Raw genomic sequence first — 23917 nt, forward strand, 5'->3', positions numbered from 1 at the left:
ATAGCAGCTGAGCTCCACTCATCAAATTAGGGATAACTTAAAATTAGATATGGAGCCTGCAGAGGGGAAAATTACCGAACAATGCCATATATAAGTTATTGAATGGGTAGAAATACTGCTACTCTTCATGCACACACATATGGCAGCCTATCCAAAAATTACTTTAAATGACAGGTACACTTTAAGGGGATTTTTGTGACAGTAAGACTGCTGACCTTACTTGGGGTGTCCATTTCCCCAGTAATTTATGTGAATAGGCGAGCTGTAGTACTAAACGAGTACAGGGCATAACCACAACTGTATGTAATATGACAACCATAAGTAATAAAGTTGATGTGGAGATCACTGAACAGGTGCTGCTCCTTCACTTGTCTGATCAGGTGCCAGGATAGCCACAGATTTTGAAGACAGGCCGTCAGAATGATTATTATGTAAGAACCGGAGTGGGCCATGGCAACTAATCAATATTTTCCCACCAGCTTTGAAGCAATGGAAGCTAAAATCTGATTGGGTGACAGCTCATGTATTTTTCTGCTCTTCATATATCAGGCCCAATCCGATGAGATTCTCTATTCATTGATGTCGTACAACATAGAGTAAGCTATAGTGATTGTATAAATAACAGGTAAAAAAAACATATCCTAATGTGTAATCACTGGAATTTCCAATAGACCCGGATAGTTGCAACATAATATACTTGTGAATACAAACATTCCTATGTGTTAATGCCTGTGACCTAATACAATGCTTCTTGCTGCACTCCATGAATCAAATTATCCTTCAATTAGAAGAAGGGATTCCTGGAAGCAGATCTCTTTGAGCCATCAGGTTGCTAATCTGAAAGTTTTAAGTGCTTTATATTTCCTTTCAGATACTGTCTGGTCACATTAAGTAGGCAGTATGATGGCATCCCATCGCTAAATACACAGATTCTTTTCTTACTGCTAGATTAGAGAGCAGATGAATGAGCACCAGTCTGCTGGCAAGGAATGGGAATGACTATAAATAATTACTCTAGTTTTTATCTGAGCCTGGTCTCCTTTTTTCTAAGCCTTTTGATCATGAAGAGGTCCTATCTATTGGTGGGGGGGCTCTTACATATGCAAGACATGGCTAAAGGCCCTATTACACAAAATGATTATCGGTCATATTCGGCCAATAAATGTCTTGTGTAATAGAAGACAATGATCAGCTGAAATAAATTATGTCGGCTGATCGTTGTCTGTCATTGTCATTCAACATGTTGAAAGACAAAAGACTTAGATAGCAAGGATCTGCTGCCGTCGCTCCGCGGGATAGGACCGGCCGCAGATCTTCTTTGGGCTGCCTTGAGGATCTAGTGATTACTTGGGCAGCGCACTCATCCCCCCCCCCCCGCAGCTTTCCGTCAAAACCAAACCCCCCTCCCACGCAGTTTGCAGTCGACACCAAACCCACTCACCCCCCCCCCCAATTCTTACTCGGACGGGATCCCTAGCGTCCGCAGGATAAACTGACATGTCAGTTTTTTGCGCCTACCATTTCATGAATAGTGGCTGCCCAACGCTGACAACTCCCACAATGGAACATGCAGCTCCAGCCGCACTCTCCAGTGTGGGCTATGGTGAATTGGGATGCGGGCACACATGGATGCGCCCGCATGCCAATCCAGCACAAATTAAGTTCATCCGGCAGGTACTGCAGTACCGTCTGGAATGGACTTTGCTGACACTGGCCAGTGTCTTACAGTGTTTGAACCCGGCCTTATGTTGCAGGTAACTTCTCAGAGATCCCATTCTAAGTATAATTTGGGCACTTCTAATAGCGTATAATAATTATAACCATGACTCCTTTTCTGGCAAAGATAATGGCCTGCATTGATTAATAGTGTTATATTGGGCAATAATAATCTTAAAGACGATACTTGGTAAGGATTGTCCATCTTAAAAAGGTTAATCAGGATTAGAAAAGCATGGCCTCTTTCTTCCAGAAACATCACGACTCTTGTCTTTAAAGCGACTTTGTACAACCTGCGTTCACAGGGCAACACATAGGAAAAGAATAGTATGATCTTGATGAAATGGTCATATGAGATTGTTTTTGTTTTTTTTTGTACTTTGTGGAATATTTTGAACTATGCCCAATTTTATTATTGGCCTAAGGGATGTAAAATTTAGATTATTAATAGTTATCACTGTGGAACAATGGTCAGTCATCTAAATAGTGGCACCATGTAGTCATTTCTGTTAGGGCAATGATGGCATGTGTCATACTATGTTTCTAAGACTTTTGGTCCTTGCTGTTTCTTTATGAGCTTACAAGTCAGTTTGCCGCTACGTCTTAAAGTTAAATATTAACTTGACCTGATCGTGTACCAGTTATCCAGCTAACCATTAATATCTGTTTACTCACTCCTGACCTCTGCGAGTGTGTACCAGGCTCCTGGCCAGCAAATGTCAACATTTTTCAATCAAAGCCCTCTTTATATCCTGCAACTGTCTCACCACTGAATGGATTGAAGATGGCATTCCACTTTGCAGGTCCATGATAAATGACTTATCTCTAATTCTCACAAAGCAAACAGTTAAGACGGTATCTGGCCATATATTTTTAGTGAACTTAGAGTTTTAAAAGTGAACCTTTTAAGAAGTGATTCACTTACCATTCAAGTCCAAGGCAATTGATTCAAATACATATACAATCATAGAAGTATATGTATACATTTGTCAAGCTCCTTTATGTTAGATGCATTTATGGGGTCCTATGTGGATTTTGAAGAATCCCTTTAATGTTCGGTAGTAAATATATTAACAGGCCTAAATAATAATAATAATAATAATAATAATAATAATAATAATAATAATAATAATTCTGTTGGTATTATGATGGCATGCCCTTATGACTATGGCAGCCAATTACAGCATGATTTGCATCTATTGTCATGCAATGTTCCTTCTTGATGTATATGACTTCACTTCCAGGAGGACTGTAAAGCCATAAATGACATAATTGTAACGTAATGTAGAAGAGTTGAGCATTGCAAGTGATAGCTCCGCACTGGGAAGTGATAGATCACTTTCACAAATGACATTAAAGGAAACCTGTCAAAGTGACTCAATGACTGGCAGCCTCCCCTGTACCGGTATAGATACAATAATTACTCAGCAAGACTGTCAGAGTGGACAGAGCAGGAATTCAATTGAAGTAAACTTATAGTGAAGCTTTTCCTATTTATCAATCTACTGAACTCCACCTGCTCTGTAACATACTGCACCCAGACCAGATGTCATATTCAATTAATGAGTTAGCTTTAAGGAGGGGGGGGGGGTCTGGTTTAAAAAGACATTTTGAAATAATTTATTAAATTGCTGCATCTCTTGTTTGTGACTAGAGATGAGCGAACCGGGCTCGGGTTTGAGTCGATCCGAACCCGAACGTCTTGCATTTGATTAGCGGGGGCTGCTGACCTTGGATAAAGCTCTAAGGTTGTCTGGAAAACATGGAAACAGCCAATTACTATATCCATGTTTTCCAGATAGCCTTATGGCTTTATCCAACTTCAGCAGCCACCGCTAATCAAATGCCGAAAGTTCGGGTTCGGATCGACTCGAGCATGCTCGAGGTTCGCTCATCTCTATTAATGACCCATAACTATTAACTGGAATTGAAACTAGCAATAAGGTCCATCTCTCTCACTGGCAAACCCAAAATGTATGTGCATCACGCAGACAGACCATTTATTTCAATGTTAAAGGAGAAGTCTGGTGAAAATTTTTATTAAAGTATTGTATTGCCCCCCTCCCCCAAAAGTTATACAAATCACCAATATACACTTTTTACAGGAAATGCTTATAAAGTGCTTTTTCCCCTGCACTTACTACTGCATCAAGACTTCACTTCCTGGATAAAATGGTGATGTCACGACCCAACTCCCAGAGCTGTGCGGGCTGTGGCTACTGGAGAGGATGATGGCAGAAGGATGCTCAGTGTCCCTCAGTGTCCCCCTGCCATCATCCTCTCCAGCAGCCACAGCCCGCACAGCTCTGGGAGTTAGGTCGTGACATCACCATTTTATCCAGGAAGTGAAGCCTTGATGCAGTAGTAAGTGCAGGGAAAAAAGCACTTTATAAGCATTTCCTGTAATAAGTGTATATTGGTGATTTGTATAACTTTGTTGGGCAATACAATAATTTAATAAAAATTTTCACCAGACTTCTCCTTTAAAGTACATTTCATGAATACATCTTGTGCCTTTTAAAGCATTTTAAAGGAAATCTGTACTGGGCCCTAACCCTCCCCAAACCATCCGTACAGTTATGTAACTTTAACAAATCCATGGCGGGTGCCAGGGTCCATTTTCCTACTTGTGCTGGCATTCCATTAAAAAGGATTATTTATTTGTGTTTTGTGGGGTCAAAGAGGCGGGGCTTAGAGTGAGAAGAGACAGCAAAAAGAGAGAGGCGCTGCAGACATAGGGCACAGATGCTCTAGGCTATGGGTCTCCAAACTGCGGCCCTCCAGCTGTTGCAAAACCACAATTACCATCATGCCCGGACAGCTAAAGCTTTGGATTTGGCTGCCCATGCATGATGAGAAATGTAGTATAGCAACAGCTGAAGGGCCACAATTTAGAGTCCCATGCTCTCTGCTCTGTGACCATGCGCCATCTGAATAAAAGATCTTTTTTTACTGGAATGACAACACCGGGGGGAAAATGGTCTAAAATATCCAAGAGGCATAATAAAGCTAATTGTGCACCTCATTTTGTGAAGCACTTTGAGCCTAAATTCAATCTTCCCCAATGTATCCTTATGCTACATACCAACTTCAATTTATACAGGATTTACCCAAATATATTTTTAAAAATAACCCTCCCACAAATTTGAATGTATAAAACTAGTGCAGACCGGCCATGTGATTACTAACCAATTATTCTTCTTTCATTCGAGCTGGCAGTAGGTAGTCAGAACCATGGGACAAGAGACAAAAAATCTGCACTGAATGGAATATATGACAATCTGTCCATTAGTTAGATAACTGAAAGCCTGCACTTTCCAACACTGCTATCCATTAGCATACTGGGAAAGCAGATTGTGAAATATTATCTTTGCCTAAAAATTGCACGCCTAGTTCTGAAAAATATTGCACACTGTAAAGAAAACATCTTGGCCGGTTACAGCATTTATGTAGATAAAAGATCTAAGATGCCTTAGGTGTGCGTTTGCATTTTCTTGTTCATTGAGTTCCAAGTTGAGTCAAATTAGTTTCCCCCAGCAGCACTTGCACACTTGCTGTGACTGCTACTTTGTGCTGTGAAGCTACAGAGCTGAATATAAGCAGAGCAACCAGGGAACCTGTCACATATGATTGCATATGAATTTTTGTGACAAAGACAACACTGAAAACATATTTTTTTAACCTATTCTTTGTTTTTGACTTCCAAAATAGAATTCAAAATGCTTCATTTTTACTATTTATATCGTAGGAATGATGACTGAGTGTAGGTGACTGTAGCCGGTCATCTGTATTGAGTGCACATGGCCATTTTGAGGATATTCACATAAGTCAGTACCCTACCCAAAGAGCATAATCATGCGGGTGGATGGTGGTTCCACAACTAAGATGCAAATAGACTGGGTGACACATTTACATTTTGTGGGTTTAGAATATAGGGGGGAGATTTAACAAACTGGTGTAAAGTAGAAGTGGCTCAGTTGCCTCAGTTGACATTTTTGAGCCAAACATAGGAATAAAGTGGAGAAGCCATAGAAATGTATAGTAGTAGCACATGTCTGCTGCCAAAAACTGAACTACAACTACATTAAAAACTATGTAGGTACATTATGATTAATATGATGATGATGATGATGATTATTATTATTATTATTATTATTATTAGGGGGTCACAAGCAGAACATTACAAAGTGAAAACATGTTATACGAATAAGGTTAATGACAGACTGGTACATGGGGATAGAGGACCCTGCCCACGAGGGCTTACAATCTACAAATCTATGTATCAGTCTGTTCAGTCTCTCCTTCTCTCTAACAGATTGAACTTTACTTTAAACATGATAGGTTTCTTTTCGGGAATGTAGTCGGGTGCTTAAGCAGCATTGCTCCCATGAAGACCATTAGAAACACACTGAAGACAGTTCAGGGGACCACACACCTTCAATAACTGTCAGCTCAATGATCTCTCACGGCCTCCCCATATACATGAATGTTCGGCATGACCGAAGTTCAGGTGTTTACTATGGTGATGAGGGGCTGAAGCCACAGCAGAATAGCTATTAGAACAAAAGGGTTGGATGGTAGTAATGTACTCTATCTGATCCTATATCCATTAATGCAGAGTCAGCAAGTCCTCATACCTAATACTGTTGGCCTAAGGTGCCAGCAGCGGTGGGCTCAGGCAACTTTAGTATGAGATGTACGCACACCTCTAGGATATGTTCACACTACGTATATTTTCGTAAAACTACGGCCGTTGTTGCCGATTGCAACAACAGCTGTGATTATTACAAAAATATACGTTACATAGCCTTCTATGGAATCCCATGCCGGACTGTATCCACAGGGTATACACTCCGGCTGGGATCCCTAGCGGTGCAGCGAGAAACTGACATGTCAGTTTTCTGCTTCCGCTATTCAGTGAATAGCGGCCGCAGAAAACTCTGTCAGTGCACACTGTGTAGCGAGCGGCTCCGTCCACACGCTCCATAGTGGGCAGTGGGGAGTTCTAATGCGGTTGTGCACGGATGCGGCTCTAAATATCATCCGGCCAGCACTGGATGATCTTTTCTGAGACCAGCCGTTCCGTGACCCGGTTAGGTTATGGATTGGCCGGTCTCATACAGCGTATGAACATGGCCTTAAAGTGATACTGATACACCCGTGATTACACAGGGGAGCATTAACAGCAGCAAGACTGAGGTGTGGAGAGGAGAGCAGCAGAAAAGACACTGTTGCAGCTGCTCCTTTGAATGTCTCCTGTGTAATCACAGGTGACAGTGTCACTTTAAAGACTGGAGTCCCTGCTCCTGTACTAATTTTTTCAAAGCGAATCACAAAAAAGTCAGAATCTAATTAATCTGATTTATATATTTATTTTAATTCAAACAAATTTGATTATTCTGCATCCATACACTTATCCCTACTCGTCAATCAATGCATCTTCTTGGATCTATAGCAGCTTATGTTCAGAAACAATACCCCATTCAGGGCTGCAAAATACAACATAGAGGAAAGTATTTTCTCCTTCTATTAACTATAAATAACCGATACATGTTACATATAGGTTGAAATGTTCTGGCACCACAATGAGTAGCAAGCGGCTGATGTGTGATCATTCACTTAAGTAAAAAAAAAAAAACAACTTTGGAACTGGTTAACTAAGAGCCATATAAAAGAGTGCAGACTTTCTTTACCACCTATATAGAAATCATAGGGAATGTTTAAATACATATCCTGTAAAACAGAATTATTAACAAGGTTTGGTAAGACTAGAAGTAAGATTTACAGGTAAATTATACATATGCTGGACTAGCTTGAGGTCAACTTGTAAATTTTACAAATTTTTTAAAGGTACTGCTCAATTTTCCACTACTTCTATGAAGCTTTTTATTGCTGATCACAATGATTCATGTTAGGCAGCAAATCTATGGAAGTACAAAATGTTAACCTACAAAAGTTTCCCTGTCCAATTAACCCTCATCTCCGTGTCTGACCCAATAAAGAGCCTTAAAACATGACAAGTTACTTTGGACAAGCCAGAATCTCCCCCCAAAGTAAAAGACGGCGAACTGTAATCAGAACACAGAATATCTGTGTACATGCAGCATTGGAATTACCAAATTCTCCCGAAAATTTGCCCATTAATATGAAAATGCTTGTATGACTAAGAGCTTGTATGTGGTGCTTCTTAACTTCTTGTTCCTATAGCATCCCCGTAGGCAATATTCAAATGCTCTGAACATTAAAACTCATGGAACCAAATGTTAAATGTACCCCAAGAGAGAAGATCTCACATGTCATGCTTTACAATAATAAATGCAAGGTTTTATTTTTATTTTTATTAATTTCATTAACACTAAACATATATATTGTCCGGTGGACAATCTAATCCTTAGCTCATAAATATAAATTCATTAGAGTAGTTATCAGAAGCTTACAACTTTCCTCCTATCCACAGAATTTAACTATCTTTATATAGCATCATTGAGCATGTTGACCATGACTCCATTTACATAAAGGGGTCAAGGAACCCCTATTCTTGTGATCTGTGAGGGATCCACTGGTTCAGATACTTATCCCTTTTTCTGTCGATAGGTGATCATTTGTAATCTTGTTATTTCTTATGTTCTCTGTAACCAAAGTTTTCGGGTTTAGGATTGAGGTCCACATAAAATAATTCCATAACTGCTGTCATCCCAGCCTCATCTTTTTGTGAGATTTCACATTACAATAGAGATCTGTGTCGGGATCATGTGTATAATACTGGATCAAATGAAATGTTTGGAAAATATTCAAAGTTATCATATATAGGATCAGCAGTTGAGAACAATAGATATACAGATACATTGGCCTTGCTTGTCAGTAATTTTTTCAAAATGAAGCTGCTGGCAGTGTGATATACAGTAGGTCATTTAATACCCATTCTAGACAAGTGTGTGATATATCTGTCTGAGTAATATGTTTTTAAAAAGTTATGTTTATTTGCTGTCTATGCTATGTATAAATGAGTCATTGTGGCTTTACACAGCAGCTCTGAATCAAGGAGTAGTCTCTAAGCATTCACCTCTCCCCCTGCTGCAAGCACACCTCCTGCCTGTTGATTGACGACCCTCCCTGCTGTGACATCAGCTGTCAATCATCAGGCAGGAGGCGTGCTTGCAGTAGGGGAAGAAATAAGTACTTAGAGACTACTCCTTGACTCAGAGGTGTTGTGTAACAGCCAATGACTCCAGGTACTTTATTAACATACAGACAAGTCAGCAAAGTTTAGTATCACTTACTCAGACACACACATTAATAGAATGGGTTTTACATGACCTACATCATACTGCCAGCAGCTTCAATTTGAGAAATCTGCAGACAGGTTCCCTTTAACTAGCATGACAATCAGGTGTCTTAACATGCACATTATCTAGTTTCATATTGTATATAAACCAGTTAAAATATCTAAATATAGAAGAGTAAATCTCTCAGAATAGTTCTCATCTAATTTGCTGTAAATTATGAACCAAAAAAATAGGTTTTTGGTCTAGTAAAAAAAAAATATTTACTGATATTTAGGGTAATGGCCCCAAAGTTAATTACTACTTTTTTTTTTTTTTTTTTTTTTTTGCTTCAATGGCAATATATATGGTTTGGGATGACTTTGTACTGAGTATAGTTGATAGCTTTCAGCAAGGGCCGAGAATAATCTCAAACTGTCCCCAGTAGGAGTTTGTCTCTTCTTCTGTACAAACAGCTTCCTTTCCCAGAAAATCATGCTTTAAACACACGGTTTTTACCCCGAGCTTTCAAGCATATGAATGACTCTCAGTTTTTCTTCAGTGGAAGATAACTCACCTTGTCGCTCTCAGTGAAGTGAGCAATAAATAGGAACGCTGGTTAGAAGTGAGACATTGTGACTAGTTAGATCTAACAGCGTGCTAGAAAAGACAAGTCCATTCAATTATCACAGCACAGACAGCGCACAGAGTGTGAGACTCAGCGTAGACTCAAGTGATAAATAAACCAGCATCTCTGTACACTTTCTCCAAGATTTCCTCATCAGTGAACCATAATGCTTGCCGAAACATATTGGAGATGAGCAATGTAATTGGATGGGTGTAGGGAGGTGATTTTTTTTTCTCTTTTCCAAAGGTTGCAATGGAGATAGTGGACATAGTCAGAAAGCCATGAAATTACAGTGTCGCTTTATATGCTCCGGAGAGATTTGAGAGAAACAAACGTATAGGCTCAGTGCAAGAGCCAGCCAGCGATAGCAACATGGTTTGTCATAAGACTGAGAGGAGGAAATTTACTATTGCCAATTTAAATTCTGGTCTTATATGAGCATTGTCACTGAAAAAAAAAACTTTTGACATGTCTTTGTGACATTGGAAATGTTTCGATCAGATTTGCTTGGTGCCAAAACCACCACTAAACACAAAATATTGCTGGAAGAAGTTTGCACTAAGTGACAGAAACGCACCTTAGTCTATGGGTCTTTCTCATGTATAACAAAAATCTAAATTGCAATATGTGTAGTAAGTAAACTGTAGTGGACGCGTACACCACCAGGTGTCAGTACCATGGATATGCAAAAAAGCAGGTAAACATACTGTATGCAGATACACAATACAAGGGTAGATGGAAAACACACAAAGAATACTGACACTATGACCTATTGTACCAAAAATGTGGCTCACGGAAATCAGCCCAAATGTGATTTCCGTGAGCCACATTCTTGGTACAGTATTTCATAGTGTCAGTATTTGGTGTCTTTTGTCTATGTACCTAGTATCATCCTCCATTCAATCTATGTACAAGTTTATTTTTCTACTAGAATTGAAATATTTGTTTTAAAAAAGTTGTAGTAAAGAGATAACCAGTGCCCAGCTGTAATCAACGGCAGAATCTAGCTGTAACAGCCCATTCACAAAGAGTAGAAGTGGCGGAATTTCAAGCGGAGCCCGCACTGCGGACGCTGCTTGGAATTCAGCATGTCACCTTGAGTCAATGGGATGCATCGCGCCTCCATTCTCTGCCCAAGAAATTGACCTAAGTATAGCACCAGCACAGGAGAAGATTATACAGGTACACATTATACAGTGCCCATTGAAATCAATGGGTTGTCAGTGTAGTTTAGAACAGGGCAGGTTCAACAGAGTAAGAAATGCTCTTTAAAGCGAATATACCATCAGGTACATCGCTTAAAATTTTTTATATGAATTTTTTATATAAATAGACCGGTGCCGTTGCTGAGATCCTCTTTTTGAACTGTGGCCTGGTTCCGGTGCACGGTGTCGGTCTATACCCAGGCACCAGCCCAGCCTGTAGAAACCCCAGTGTGATGACCCCCCCCCCCATGTTGATTGTAATGGAGAAAATTGGAGAACTGGAGGCGGACCGGCCTGCCCCCAGTGTGATGAAACTCCCTCCCCTCTGTGACACGGCTCCATTACAATCAATGGAGTCGCGTCACAGAAGGGAGGGGGTTTTGTCACACTGGAAATTAATGGCTCGCCTCCAGTTTTTTTTTTTGGTGCCCAGGAGTAGACCGGCGCCGTGCACGGAAATTGGGCTGCAGTTAAAAAAAAAGGCTGGGGCATCGGCATCCCCCCACTGGCGCAAGTCTATTCATATAAAAAACTTAAAGTGATGTACCTGACGTTCATTTTAACTGTTCTCTATTCTGACCAAGGGCTTAGAATTCTCAACAGGGGATCCCCTCTATTAACTGTAATAGGGCATAAGAATGACATGAAATGGTGCACTGAATCAAGAATTTCACAAATCTGCTTTAGTAGAAGAATATTATGAATTCTCAGTATTCAGTTTGCAAAAAGACCACAAATTTTATTTTCTTTTGCAAACCCGCCATGAGCTTTAGGTCCATGAAAAATGAAGCAATATGTCTCACTGATTATTTGATGCAATGTCTATGATTCCCCAATGCCAAACAATTTGCTAATAGAAGATTGCAGGAGATCTCAAGTCCAGTGAGTTAAAAGCTTCACTTGCAGTGATTCATTCCCATAATAGAGGCTTGGAATAAATCTTCTCCTCAATTCAGAAACAAGAACACATCAGTAAATATTTAAAATTAAGGAGGGAGTGAAGTCATCTGGTTTCCATTTGGATGATAGAATATCCAACTAGAATCCTATTACTAAGGGCTCTGCAACTGGGAGGTGCCCATACATCTCACTCCATCACAAGGCAGGAGACTCAACATGAAAGACCAGCAGAGTCATACTGGCCCTCTTAATCAAGAACTAATTGTGAAAGATAGAGGGGAGTGTGAACACAGTGACCGCTGGGTTATATCTGCGCTGTATATGCAAGACTGAACATGGAACTCAGCCCCAGAATGATAAGCCTTATCAGCACTTTGTAGGTCCTCCAGCAGTTGTTGTCGCTCAGTAATGCTTTGCATCATTTTTAATGTCTGCAGTCCTTCATTCCATTGTCCTGAGTGACTGTCAAAATAAAAGGGATCAAACAGAAGGTTCTAAACAAAATACAATTAAAATTTTCCTTCCAGACTAGGGTCACTTTTATCTTCGTACATGAGCATAATGGATTTGAAAGTGTACCTGTTTAAAAATAAATAAATTGACATGTCCTAGAATGGATGTTCAGACTTCTATGGGAGTTTATCTCTTGCTATGAGGACAGAATGCAGAGAGAAGGTGCATAGTGAGCGCTTCTCCTTACAGGTTCTAGTGAATGGTGAGGGTCTGAACACCCAGATGTGCACAAATCAAAACTTTTGACATGTGCCTAGTATGTGCCACAGCTAGTAATGAGCGAATAATGAAATATTTGAATATTCGATATTCATACGAAAATCTCCCGAATATTCGAATATTCGATTGAATATTTGATCCCATTAAAGTCAATGGGAACAAGTATTCGATTATTGAAAAACATCTATTAAACCACTTGGAGGCAAAAACCAGAAGCTGGGGGATTTGAACGCTTATCGAATATTTATCGAATATTCGGCGAACTATTCGATAATATTCGATAGATCGAATACCTTACTATTCGATCGAATATCTATTCGATCGAACAGTATTCACTCATCACTAGCCACAGCTGATCTCCAATGATCAGCTGTGGCAAAATTCGTCCATCAGTCTTCAATTTCCTAGACCAATACAGGAAAAGGATTGGGCTGGGTTTATATCCATAAGTTGGTCCGGCATGCTTCTTTTACCAGAAACTGATGATAACTGGTGTCACAAAAATGCATCAGTTGTCATCAAGCGCCATGCGCAAGAAAGCTGCAAGATGCATTCCTCCTTATGGCCTGTCCGGCAATCCGGTGGCACAATTAAGTTGACAAATGCTTTGAACAGTCCTATTAAAATGAATGGGAACAGTTCAAGGATCTGTTTCCCTCTGATGCTTCGCTACTGTGCCAGAAGGAAGCTGAGCCAGATCGCCAATGAGTGTAGACTTACATTGTGCCCATGAAAATCAATCTGTTGTCTGTGTAATGAAAGATAGGATGGTTCTCCAGATTAAGAGCCACAGATGCTCATTCTAACTACTCCATACTATGGTCAACAGATGTAGAACTTGCACAGGATGCCCCTCTGTATTCACTTAGAATTCCCATATAGGGTAAAGGCAATTGGGTTTTCCAATGTGGACAGCCCCTTAAAAAGAGATTGAAAAATTGCACCTAACTTTATGACCAATGATGTGGTGCTAAATGTTGCTTTATAGACCCTATAAGAAATTGTTAGAAAGCTTTGAGCCTCTAGTGTTATATTTGGTTTGTTGTTGACCAAACAATACTGTCAATTTTTCTCTTCACCCCATAAGCATTTCATATAGACTTTCCTAGTCAAATATCCAAATCTGGACCCCAAAATAGCCCCCAGTTGACGAGAGGTACAATGCTGAGTATGTCAGATAGGGAAAACACTATCGAGGAGGGTGTCAGCCTTACATTATATTTCTATCTAAATCCATGTGAAACCCCTTTATATACTTTTTTCCAGATTCCACTTTAGGAAGTTTCCTAAGAAATGCAAAGTGAAAGTGATTGTAAAATATGATATAGGTGAGTGATAGCAACCTGCACTAATCTATACACTCCAACCCCATCCTGACATTTATGTGGATACGTAGAGTGTGCAGATTGCCATTTTAATTACCTAATTTTGCTAGTGTGTTTGCTTGTTGCATTGTTTGTGTGGTTAATAGCTTTCCCAGAGCTTATTTTTTACAGTAACAGCTGTTGGATTGGAAAATATTATTTTGTTTGGTATTTGTTTAGTGACAAAACATTCTTGTTCTGTAGCACGTTTCGGCAAGAAAATGCACAGAATTTTCATAATTTTTCATAATAAAATCTGCCTAAACTTGCTATAGCTTTTTAGCAAAAAAAAAAAAAAAAAATAACTTCATTAGTATTGTCCACCTAATGATTTCTGTTACCTTATGGGAAAGGTCATCTGATGAAAGAATTAGGCTGGTTACACACGGTAGTTTTTTGGAAAAATTCCACTGCAGTTTTTTCCCAAAAGCCAGATGTGGATTAAAAAGGAATGGGAAATATAAAGGAAGGAGTTTTACTTCTCCTTACTACTGGATCAACTTCTGGCCTTGGCACAAAAATTGCAGTGGTATTTTTTTTTTAAAAATGGGGTTTGTGCCTAATTTTAAGTGACTAAATGGATTTTTCACTCATTTTTGTTCTATTTATGAACCAGTATTTGACATGCGAATATTTTTTGGATGCAATTTTTTTTATCTGCCTGTTTTCAGTAGGGACCCATCCATCTTTTCCAGGCAACTAAAGGCCAAGCAATCTGTACTTACTGTAGGTTCGCTCATCTCTACTAAATACAATCTTTTGAGTTTTCAATATTGACCTGAAGGAGGGTTGCAGTAGGGTGGTACCTAGGCATGACCACTTCTCTGGAGGGGATAATGCAGCACAGACAGTAAGCAAAAAAAAAAAAAATCTCCATTTTACACACAGACAGTTGCAGATTGAATGAAGAGCAGAGACACTGAAATACAAATACCAATATTACAGAAAGTAGAACCAAGGACATGACGGGAAACTAGGTTCAAACTTCTAAAGCTTTTGCTGTAATCTGCACAAAGCATGAATTTTTTAGCCAGGTTAACAAGTTGGAACGGCTCTCTGAACAATCTAGGAGATAGCTGATCCAGAACACTGGATCAGATGAGAGACAGTTGCATAGCATAAACATAATAAATAGAAAACAAAATAGCAGAAAGTTTTACAACCAGGGAACCTGGAAATGGTGCAAACTACTTATGATACTTGTAAATGTCATCACAGGTGCTGCCCAAGACCTAGTGCCTGACTGATAGCTTACTCATGTGTGCCATGGCATGGTTTCTACGTGGTAACAGCAGGTGGGCTTCTGGTGTTTTACTCTGGCACTTGTCACCGTGGCCAGGAGTGGTGATACCCACCCCCGGACACACTAGCACTGGGCCTAGTTAATGCAGTACAAATTTGTGGATTCAAGTCCGGTGGAGAAAATATGAGCACAGAATCCAGCAATTAAACAGAGGATAACTTTACTTAGAAGTTATACAAGTGAATAACTTTCCTTGGTACAGATACAGGTGTTGGTAGTGCTTTTGGTAGTGGCTGAAAGAAAAATAAGATTGTCATTTGCCAAATAACTCCAAGGAGTGTCAGGTTCGGTAATACAAGTCCAAGAGTTGAACTACTGGGTAAAGCTAACCTCTCAAGGTTCCCCTAGAAGGCCGAGCAAGTAACAGTGGAATACGTCAGCTTAGGCTCTTTGTTCCACTGCGGATCAATCTCTGTGTCTGTAGATTGTCCTAACATCTTAGAAGGATCCCAGGCATAGGCAAGGTTAAACGCAGATGATAGCTACCCTACCTTTGGACTTAGCAGTGCATAATCACTTTCTCTTAGTCTCTGGAAAAAACTGTGTCTCTCTCACGTTACCTCCACTACAGTCTAAAGCTATGTTCACACTACGTAAAACAACGGACGTAGTTTTTTGCGGGGTGGAACAATGCCTTAGTTTCAATGGGATCCCGTCTGGAGCATATATGCATCGTATACGCTCCGGGCGGGATCCTGTGCGGCCCCGCAAATAACTGACATGTCAGTTTTCTGCACCCGCAATTCAATGAATTGCGGCCGTAGGAAACCCTGTCAGTTCACACTGTGCAGGGAGAAGCTCTGATGCGCTCGCATCAGAGCTCTGCGGCCGGACAGATCATTCGGCCGGTACCTAAGTACCGGCTAGGATGATCCAGGCAGAGACCGGCCGTTCCGTGACCCGGCCGTGGTCACGGAACGGCCAGTCTCATTCGTAGTGTGAACATAGCCTAAAGATGGAACCCCTACCAGGGCCCGAGCCTAAGCCAGGCCTGGCTGTAAACTGCAGCAACCACTATCTTTATCTCCTCACTGCAGACAACTGGACAAAAGACCTTCCCACTAGGAACTAACTCACTTAAGTTTAATAGGCTGCGAGTGCCTGTGTTGTACCCAGGGCCGCTTCTGCCATGAGGCGGAATGAGTATTCTGCCTCAGGCGGCAGATTCTGCACCCCTGCAGGGGGCGGCAGACAGCAGCCCTGCAGCCGCTCACCTGTCCTGCCGCAGTCGTCCCGCCGCCAACGCTGACCGCTGTCCCCCTCCGCGCTCCCCCACCGTCAGTCAGCAGCTGTCATCGCCCTCCAGCGAGTTATGAGTGCCCAGGGTCAGTTGGGGCCGCGATGCCGGGCCGGCGAGACAGCGGTGAGCGTTGGAAGCGGGACGGCTGCGGCAGGACAGGTGAGCGGCTGCAGGGCCGGCAAAACAGCGGTGAACGTTGGAGGCGGGACAGCTGTGGCAGGACAGGTGAGTGGCTGCAGGGCCGGCAAGACAGCGGTGAGCGTTGGAGGCGGGACGGCTGCGGCAGGACAGGTGAGCGGCTGCAGGGCCGGCGAGACAGCGGTGAACGTTGGAGGCGGGACGGCTGCGGCAGGACAGGTGAGTGGCTGCAGGGCCGGAATGCCTGGGGGGGAGGTGCTAGTGAGGGGGCAGCCGCCTGAGGTTTGCTTCAGGCGGCAAAGACGCCAGAATCGGCCCTGGTTGTACCTGCACCTGTGATTGGCTAATAGAAAACACAGAATCACCAGCAGTTAACCTTTTACCTTCAGCTGTGCACAGCAAACGGGAGAGTGAGACACCAAGTAGTGACCCAGAGACCCAGAGTGTGACACCTGACAGAGTTACCTTCAGGTAGGTGGTATACAAGACGTAGTGGCACTTCTGTACTGGGACACTACATCTGTATGACCACCTTCACATCAGGGTCAGTTGCTTTTTGTCTGATTTTGTCGATGTATGTACCCCACAATTGTAAAGTGCTGTAGAATATGTTGGTGCTATATAAATACAATGTTATTATGTATTCTTAAAATAAGGTGAATTTTATTCCCCCAATCACCTATGATACAACACGTGTCATAATCCAAGATAAAGATTTAGTGACAGGCGTCCTTTAACTCACTCTAAATACTCTAAAGACAAAATATAGCTTGTGTTCTTCTATGGATTACTGCTCATTTGCATTTTACCCATAAATAACCTGCTTTTATGTGATATATAGTAATTACTATACTATACTACGATAGTTAAACCTAAAAATAATAGAAGAAAAGCATTGAATGTGTCATATGCAAAGAGGATAAATGTAATGAATGTAAAGAAGATTTATCCTGACAGGGAGGAGCCAGCTATAGAATATAGTGCAAATTTGCTATGATTTGGGGAGATTAGGAACAGTAATATTCATGTCCTGACATGCATTTGCCAGAAAGGAATTGTTCTGCTGCCACGGAAATCACTTACTGTGCAGGATCATCTTTACTCCGGAAATACAAATTTAAGTCTGAAACCTGTCATTAGTTTCTGTTTGAGTGAAAGGAACATACAGTGTAATCTTCAGAACTACTGCAAGGAGATTAACCCCTGTAATATAGTGAGGTAATGTGTCTCGTTACATTGTAATGAGAATGTTTAGGAGATTAGAGGCTTTTTCCTTTGTGAGACTGGAGATATTCAGGTGGAAACATTTCAAACAGTTTTTTTAGTTGAGTTTTGTTTTGTTTTTTATGCATAAAATGTACAGTTTTCAGTTTTTATTTATTTATTATTTTTAACATGCAAACCTGGTAATCATTTATCATCTAGCTAATATTAGTGATAAGCAAATAGCGAAATATTCGAATATTCGATATTCGTACAAATATCTCCTGAATATTCGAATATTCGAGATCGAATATTCGATCCCATTAAAGTCAATGGGAACAAGTATTCGATTATTGAAAAACATCTATTTGACCACTTGGAGGTAAAAAACGGAAGCTGGGGGATTTGAACACTTATCGAATATTTTTCAAATATTCTGTGAACTATTCGATAATATTCCATAGATCGAATACCTTACTATTCGATCGAATATCTATTCGATCGAACATTATTCGCTCATCACTAGCTAATATATGTGTACTTAAACTCGGGCTAAGATTGAAGTGTGGGAAATACAGAAAATGATCAACAATCGAGCAGTTGCACACTTTAGACAAACTCTTTTGTTTGGGGTTGACACAGGCCCGGACTGGCCATAGGGCAGTTCTGGCAAATGCCAGAGGGGCTGCCCCCTCCGTGGGCCGGTCCGGGCCTCCTCCATACCCGGCTACTTCCTCCCCCAACTCCTGTAAACTCCTGATGCTGCCCAGCTAATCACACGGTCCTGCAGCATCAGGAGGTTACAGGCTGTCTTCTCACTCACAGTGCAGTGCGGCCTCCTCTTCTTCCTGTCCCGGTAAGCCCCGCCCCCTGCTGCCCCTGCCGGCCCTGTCACTGACATGCAGAATGAGCAGGCATCAGCAAGGCCTGCTCATTTACATGCAAGTTCTGGGTCCTGCAGAGATGACATGACCTCCCCTGCAGAGGTCACATGATCTCCCTCACTGAAGGCCCGGAGCCGGGGGCAGCACCTGTGTGTGACTCTCCTCCTCCCTGTCAGCAGCAGCAGCAGTCGGGACAGGGGAGGAACCATCATCATCATCAGCAGCAGCAGAAGAGTGTGTGAGTAATGGAGGCACTGGGGGAGGTGTTATATATATGGGTTCTGACTAAATCACTACTGTACCCACAGACCACTACTACACCCATCATTATGCACCCACCTTACTACTACACCCATCATTATGCCCCCAGACCACTACTACACCCACCATTATGCCCCCAGACCACTACTACTTCCACCATTATGCTCCTTAGACCACTACTACATCAATCATTATGCCCCCAGACCACTACTACACCCACCATTATGTCCCCAGACCACTACTACCCCCACCATTATGCCCCCAGACCACTACTACATCCACCATTATGCCCCCAGACCACTACTACACCCACCATTATGCCCCCAGACCACTACTACACCCACCATTATGTCCCCAGACCACTACTACACCCATCATTATGTCCCCAGACCACTACTACACCCACCATTATGCCCCCAGACCACTACTACATCTATTATTATGCCCCAAGACCACTACTACACCCACCATTATACCCCCAGACACTACTACACCCACCATTATGCCCCCAGACCACTACTATACCCACTATTATGCCCCCAGACCACTACTACATCCACCATTATGCCCCCAGACCACTACTATACCCACCATTATGCCCCCAGACCACTACTATACCCACCATTATGCCCAATAAAATACCTGGAAGTGCAATTGTGCAGACAGAAGAAACCGCGTGGCAGCTGTGTAGCCGTGATATATGTTGTATATGTCTGTGTACAGAGCTGTGTGCACTGTATATTGCTGTGTACAGAGCTGTGTGCGGTGTATACAGGGGCGGATTAACTTTACCATAGGCCCCAGGCTGTTCACCAAGCCTGCCCCCCCCCCACACACACACACACACACACTGTAACTATGGCCGCACTAGCCTGGTGCTCATACTACAGGATTGATAATGCTATGATGCCCTGATTTGTAAAAAAAAAACTGATTTTTTTTGAAAATCATGGCAGAAATGTAGCCAGGAGACAATACACTACTGAAAGTATCAGTCTTTTTGGGTGGTCATGGGCCCTCCAGGAGCTCAGGGCCCCGGGCTACCGCCCAAAATGGACCTATTATAATCCGCAACTGGGTGTATATGTTGTATATGTCTGTGTACAGAGCTGTGTGCAGTGTATATTGCTGTGTACAGAGCTGTGTGGGTTGTATATGTTGTATATGTCAGTGTACAGAGCTGTGTGTGGTGTATATGTTGTATATGTCAGTGTATATTGCTGTGTACAGAGCTGTGTGGGGTGTATAATTTGTATATTGCTGAGTACAGAGCTGTGTGCGGTGTATATGTCTCTATTTGTATATTTTTGTATATTTCATATACTATGTATTTATGTGCTCTAGTATAGTTCCTATCAATACCATTATGGGGTAGAGAAGGTTTTCTGATCCCTTTTTATTTGATGTTTTGTATATGAGGGTCACAGGGGCCTTTCTTTTATATGAGGACAGGGAACCTGGCTCTAAATACTACAAGGGGCATAACGTGGGCGCTGTAACAGCGGGGGGCAATATAGATGGGGAGTTTGTATAGAGGTGATGATGGTGCTGGAGCTAAGAGCCTATAATGTTTGTCTGGTAGACTCTGCATAGATGATGCATAGACGACCCCGTATGGTAAGTGGGCCTGTGTGCTTTGAAATGCCAGGGCCGATTTTCAGTCCCAGTCCGGCCCTGGGTTGACAGCTAACAATTGTACAAACTCCAGTACCCACCAGCAAGTATTTAGTTACCCCACCACACCACTATGGGGAAGTTAAACTTTACACATGTCGCATCTGCCCAATTTGTTAAATCCTGTCCCTTAAAAGAATTGTCCAGTACCAATGTTTGTTCTGGATTATTCTGTCCATATGCCCCACTGCTGCTATCTGGACTATCCCCACTCTCTAATACTAAGCACCTGTTATCCTGTCTGTGACAGTGGTGGGCAGTGCCTTTTTTTAACCAGCTTGGGATACAGAAAATTAATTTTTGCCCTTTCAACCTATTCACTAGCAGAAGTTAATGAATTCAGGCCAAAATACATAAATATTTAAAAATCTGTTAAGTGAAGAAAACCCTTATAGAATGAATGACACTGGCAATTTTCTCTTCTTTTTACTAAAAAAAGGGTGTCCTAAAAGGGTTAATTATGGGAGGAAAAATGTTACTTCATGGAGGTGGTGTAAAAATAATAAGCTATACTCACCTCTATCTGTTCCTTATAGTTGCCACACAGATGCTACACACCCAAAACTGGTCACTGCTTCTTTCTGGTTCCTGTGATGTTCAGATCCTACAGACACAGCCCTGCCGGATGATAACATCAGACTGTGTGCAGCCCTACATCTGGCGGTAGGGGACAACGGGGATGGCGGCAGGCAATGGGCCTCTTGATGCCTTGCCTGCACATTTACAAGTCCGGCCGTGGAAGGGAACACCGAGGTTGGTGGAAAGTGGGGATCTTCATGTCCTGCATGCAGCCGCTCTGCAACAGAGGGTGATGGTAGGAGACAATGGCGGCAGACTAAAAAGAATCACAGCTGCATGCCCTGGTGATCTGTTCGGCGGGCATGCTTCCAAACAAAAACTTTGTTATGTCTTACTTTTGGGAGAAGCCTTAAATTTAGCAATTCAGCAAAACCTCTACTATGTCTTTTTTTCGAACAGGGTATTAATATGTGGACAAGTTTTGAATGAAAATGGTTCACAGGGGTCTGAGTAAGTAAAGTAATTTTGTCAAATTTGATAGGATTATAGAACTTCCTTGAATTTTAGAAGGTGTTCCCTGTTGTTTTATTTTACTACACTGGGAATGAAGTATTACCATCTGCCATGACGACTACTAATTGCCATCGTTATGTTGCCTGAAGGCGATGCAATTGTGGTCGTGTGGTCATTCCATAAACTGGTCATCAATGTTTTCACATAGAAGCTCATTTATGTCTCATTTACATGCGTGTAAACTAAGGCTCTATAAACTTTTACAATATTTTCATGCTTAGTGCGATGTCTGAGTGATAGAAGTACTGTTTTTCTTTATTCTCAATGTTAGGGGAGGAAAGTAGTTTTGCTTGCCGAACAAATGTGGTCATTACGCACAATAGATTTAATTAAGGTAATTGACCAAACAGCGTTTATGGATCTACCGGTGATATCAAAGCTGACCTCTGTCATAATGAGATGCCTGTGATTAAGGGATATTTATTAGGAAAATTAACCTCTACATTGGCATCTGTGTCATAGGAACATATTACTATGTATTCACATCATTGCTCATCTAAGCAATACCGTGAAATCGACATGACTATCTAGTGCTGATATACTAAGGAATATTAGTTCTATATCTAATGTAAAAGCCTAATGTAAAGCCTAATTTTTAGATCCAGAACTGTTTGGAAATGTAACTTTAAAAAGTCATGACCACATTTTTATTCTGTAATATCTGAATTAGTATGGCGGTAAACTCTATTGCTTTCGGCTGCACATCTTATTGTGTAAACGGGATGTGCGGCAAATAGCAATACATTTAAATGGCCACACAAACATTGCAGTTATCATGCGGCCCAGACAATTAGCATTTACTTGCATCCTTGCACTGCTCCATATCGGGCTGTGTAACAGGAAGCAGCATATGAGCTCAAGATCAGTGCTCATTGGCAGATCCTATACAAGGATCAATTATACAAATAATTGTGGGATCGTACATGTGGCAGATGCTATGGTACTACAACTGCTATGCTACTGCTGCTAGAGAGGTTCAGAGATGGCTTATTTTCCTCTACCATTTGAGAACACAATAGCAATGGGGCGGTAGAATAACATCCTGTGAAGGATGGCAGAATGTGAAAATCCTATAAAGCTTCAACTTTTTCTGGGAAACCCAGTTGGGTGCAAGATTTTATGGTAATATAGGTTGCTCTTTAGTATGGCACTTCAAGGCTGTCAAGGCATGATGGGAAGCGATGGGGAGCTCTATTACGGGGAGCGATAATCGGTCAAATCTGCCCGATTTGTCCGACTATTGCTCCGTTTAATAGAGACAATGATCAGCTGATGAAACGATCACCGGCTGATCATTTCTTAACGGCCTGACCTTAAATCATCAGGCACAGACTGCGCATCATTTCTTCCGTGCTGCGGCGGTTCCAGCCAGTGATTGGCTGAGCGGCCTGTCAGCTGAGACAGGAGACTCTGAAGCTGCAGCCGCGGGACCAGGGAGGAAGCATGGAAAGAGCAGGAGGAGACCGGGAACATGGATAGGTAATGTAAAAACTGTTTAGGCAAAGGCTGCATGGACATCACTAACGATGTCCATGCAGCCCTTGCTAAATGATTATCGGGCCGTGTAATAGGTCCAGCAAACGGGCTGGACAGTATTATTCAGGCCGCCCTTTTAATAGCACACTTACAGTTTTGGAGGGCCACAGTTTGACACCTCGGGCTCAGTCTGTCTTCTGACCTCCATCATTACCAAGGAATGCTCAGTGCTCACTTATAGAAATTGCCCATTTTAACTTTCAGATTAAAATCCTCTGAAAAATGAACTCTGCTTACTCTGCCTAAATTAATTCTGGGACACTTATACCGGGCAAATGTAAGGCAATACTTAACGTTTCATTGCTTGGGTTTTGTCATAAAAATATAAGTGAATGATGAGAAAGCGGGAATAAAAGCAAAACCGGCTAGGGTTCCCACCCACATAACTTGTACCTCAAAATATGGTGATATTGCTTCAGCTCACTGCTACTTTGTATGTTCATTCATATAGTAAAAGCTGGTTCACATCTCTATCAAAATGAAAACCACACCCTTTATAGCAAAGAACATAATCCGCAGAGCAAGGCTCAATGGTACATGTCAGCTTTTCATTAATGCACATATAAAAACTTCAATAAAGGGACTTCATTCTCGCTAAATGAGTTTATATTTGCCATCCCTGCATTGTCAGCACAAAATAAATGGACTACATAAATAAGGCCAATGCTGGTATACAGTTACTGTGTAATCTTTTATTTTCCTTTGCTCGGATCCAGTTATACTTACACAGAGAAACGTACCATTCCGTGACATACATGCAATGTAATTGCATTCTCTTA

This window comes from Dendropsophus ebraccatus, chromosome 1 (genome assembly GCF_027789765.1).
Source record: "Dendropsophus ebraccatus isolate aDenEbr1 chromosome 1, aDenEbr1.pat, whole genome shotgun sequence".
Lineage (NCBI taxonomy): Eukaryota > Metazoa > Chordata > Amphibia > Anura > Hylidae > Dendropsophus > Dendropsophus ebraccatus.